This window comes from Cannabis sativa, chromosome 9 (assembly GCF_029168945.1).
Source record: "Cannabis sativa cultivar Pink pepper isolate KNU-18-1 chromosome 9, ASM2916894v1, whole genome shotgun sequence".
Classification (NCBI taxonomy): domain Eukaryota; kingdom Viridiplantae; phylum Streptophyta; class Magnoliopsida; order Rosales; family Cannabaceae; genus Cannabis; species Cannabis sativa.
In genome coordinates, this window is record NC_083609.1 from 53758827 (window position 1) to 53763075 (window position 4249).

The following is a 4249-nucleotide window of genomic DNA, read 5'->3' on the forward strand; positions in this document are numbered from 1 at the left end:
CTTGGCATGATTTTTCATTTTCGCCTTTTTCAAATTGATCCCGCAACTGGATGCTTTCACACCATACTGAAGGTAGCCCTTTTCTATGGTAGTGCATCCTCATCATAGTTGCTAATTACAATGTTCCAGCTTACTCATCAGATGGCTTTCACACCTCAGTATGGGTAGCTCTATTCCAAAGAAGGGGCCTGACAAGAATGAAACAAAAATTGCTCAACTCTGTATAAGAACATTATTTAATCCTAGACACAAATAAAGAGTAACAAGAATCTTTTAACACAACATCACAAAGTATGATCAGACTGAGATCCTAACTAATTATATTCCAAAAGCATAAACATGTTTTGTCAAAATACAATGAGAGAAGATTAAGAGCTAAAGAAGAATCACATAACACTATTGTACACGAATTATGAACAGATAAAATTAAACAATGCAAACTCCCAAAGATTTTCTGAGGGAGTCAAAGCGACTTGCATCTAGGGCCTTGGTGAAAATATCAGCTAATTGTTTTTCAGTATCAACATATTCTAATTGCAATGATTTATTTTCAACAAGTTCCCTAATAAAGTGGTGTCTTATATCAATGTGCTTTGTTCTAGAGTGTTGAACAGGATTTTTGGAAATATTTATGGCACTCGTATTGTCACAAAAAATAGTCAAAACACCCAAATCAAACCCATAATCAATCAACATTTGTTTCAACCACAATAGTTGAGTGCAACAACTGCCAGCAGCTATGTACTCAGCTTCGGCAGTGGATAAGGAGATGGAATTCTGTTTCTTGCTATGCCAAGATACTAGATTATTCCCAAGGAAGAAGCACCCTCCACTTGTGCTCTTTCGATCATCAGCATTTCCTGCCCAATCTGCATCACTAAAACAAGCAAGATTTGAATTGGTATCTTTTGAGTACCAAATTCCATAATCAGGAGTGCTATTAACATATCTAATAATCCTTTTTACAGCTGATACATGAGATTCCATAGGATTACTTTGATATCTAGCACACACTCCCACACTGTAACAGATATCAGGACGACTAGCAGTTAAATACAGAAGACTTCCAATCATGCTACGATAGAGTGTAGTGTCTACCTTTACTCCATTCTCATCTTTTGTTAATTTCAGTGTGGTGCTCATAGGAGTACTTACCTGCTTAGCCGATTCAAGGCCAAATTTCTTGACCAGGTTCTTAGCATACTTGCTTTGAGATACAAATGTACCTCCTTCCATTTGTCTCACTTGAAGACCCAGAAAGAAATTAAGCTCACCAACCATGCTCATTTCAAATTCACTTTTCATTTGATCAACAAATACCTGCACTTCATGGTTAGATGTAGAACCAAAAACTATATCATCAACATAAATTTGAGCAATGATAAAATCAGATTTTATATGTTTGATGAAAAGAGTTTTATCCACACTACCTCTGTGATAGCCATGAGAAAGTAAAAATTGAGTCAACCTTTCATACCAAGCTCGAGGAGCTTGTTTCAGACCATACAAAGCTTTTTCAAGTTTGTATACATGGTCTGGAAATTGAGGATCTTCGAATCCTTTTGGTTGCTCAACATAAACTTCCTCATTCAAAATACCATTTAGGAAGGCAGATTTCACATCCATTTGAAACAATTTAATATTCAGAATACAAGCAATACACAAAAGTAAACGAATTGATTCTAACCTTGCAACAGGAGCAAAAGTTTCATCAAAATCAATACCTTCTACCTGTGTGTACCCTTGTGCCACCAAACGAGCCTTGTTTCTCACAATTGTACCGAACTCATCACTTTTATTTTTAAATAACCACTTTGTTCCAATAACATTTATACCTTTTGGTCTTCGGACCAAAATCCATACCTTGTTGCGAACAAATTGGTTGAGTTCCTCTTGCATTGCATTGAGCCATTCCTCAAAGGTCATGGCTTCCTTCACATTTTTCGGTTCATATTGAGAAACAAAGCAAAGAAAGCTGATTAAATTAATATACCTTCTGCGAGTTACCATGCTTTCTTCAGGATTTCCAAGGATGAGATCTTTTGGATGATTTTGTTTGACTCTGGTGCTTGGTTCTTTCTGAATAGAGTCAGTGATGATGTTTGGATGAGTCAAGATAGACGGTTCTGGTTCTCCAGTTTCAGTTGCAGCAGCAGATTCGTCATTTGCAGCATCAGCAATGGGTTCTGCTGCATCAGGATCTGTTGTTACAACTTTTGGAGGAGTATCCATGAGACTATCTATCTTGGCTTCTGTGGAAAACTCTGAAAAATCTCTAAAATCATCAACAACCACATTAGCTGATTCCAAAACAGTTTGAGTTCTCATGTTATAAACACGATAAGCTCTACTGTTTAAGGAATATCCAATAAACACACCAACATCACTTTTAGCATCAAATTTACCAATATGCTCACGATCTCTATAGACATAACACACACATCCAAAAACATGAAAATGACTTACATTGGGGCGCTTACCTTTCCAGATTTCATAAGATGTTTTTGAGGTACCTGGACGAATAAACACTCTGTTTATTATGTAGCAAGCAGTGTTAATAGCTTCAGCCCATAAGCGCTTTGTCAATTTCTTGCTATTTAACATCACTCTTGCCATTTCCTGCAAAGTTCGATTCTTCCTCTCAACAACTCCATTTTGTTGAGGAGTTTTGGGAGCTGAAAATTCATGAGTTATACCTGTAGACTTGCAAAAATCATCATACACAGAATTTTCAAACTCCTTACCATGATCACTTCGAATTCGAACAATTTTCCCAATATTACAACCTTTCTCAACTCTTAATCTCAGACAAAGAGTTTTAAAGGCATCAAAAGTGTCAGATTTTTCTCTTAAGAAATCTACCCAAGTAAAACGAGAGAAATCATCAACACACACAAAGATATATCGTTTAGCATTCAAACTTTCAACTTGGATTGGACCCATAAGATCCATGTGAAGCAATTCCAATACCTTTGAGGTATTGATATCAGACACAGGCTTGTGAGTGATTTTTAATTGCTTCCCAAGTTGACACGGTTCACACTTACCTTCACTTTCCTTACCAAGCTTGGGAAGACCTCGAACAATACCTGCATTTGACAATTTTTTCAGGTTTTTAAAATTAATATGCCCAAGCTTGGCATGCCACAGATCTGGGGTGTTGTTGATAGCTGAGTGACAAGTAAACACAGGGGTTAGAGTGTAACGGTTATCATTGGATCGAAATCCTTGCAAGATACATTCATTGTCATCATTCATAACATAACAATGATCACTATCAAAAGAAACAGTAAACCCTTGATCACAGATTTGACTGATGCTAAGTAAATTAGCCCTCAGTCCTTCAACTAACATCACATTTTTCAGTCTAGGTAACCCTTCAAAATTTAGAGTTCCCATACCAACAACTTTTCCTGATAAGCCATTACCAAAGGTGACTTCTCCACATTGCATAGGCCGTATGTTAGTCAAGAAATCCTTGTCACCTGTCATATGTCTAGAGCAACCACTGTCAAAATACCACATTTGAGATGCAGCAGGTTTATCAGAAAAACCAGCTAGACACTTCTTTTTCACCCATATTTGTTTCAAACCTTTATGTTTCTTTTGAGATTTTTTCAAATTATCAAAATAATTTGTTTTAAACAGGTTGTTCAATGTGAAACATTTAGGTCTGATATGTCCTTTTCTACCACAAAAATGACAAATGGGAACAAATCTTTTTACCTGAGATCTTACCCTTTCCGAAAATCCCGGAGATTTTGCGGCATCGAAGAGTTTGTTCTTCTTCGCCACGAGTACATGGCTTGTTACGGCAGAGTTTGAAGCCTCATGGTGATTCGTTGGAACACTAGATTTTACAAACTTCGTGACTCCAGAACTTTCCATTCCATTAGAACCAAGGCCTGCAAAACCTCTCTGACCTGCATTCTGAGCTTTTTCAAAAATAGAAGATCCAGGATTAAGCATTTGAACATTTTTCTTAAAGTTTTCAAGTTCCTTCTTCAATAGAGAGATTTTTTCATCTTTATCACAAACACTTGTCTCATATTCTTTTATTTTCAACTCACACATTTCAATCTGATGAGACAATTTTTTATTTCAATTTATTCAACTCTCTATTTTCAGAAGCAACCTGAATCCATTTTTCATACATGACTTTGTATGATTCAGCAAGAGATTCTTCACAGATTTCAGACTCATCTGAATCTGATTCCTCTTGTTTGGTGGTATTATTCAGACATACCAA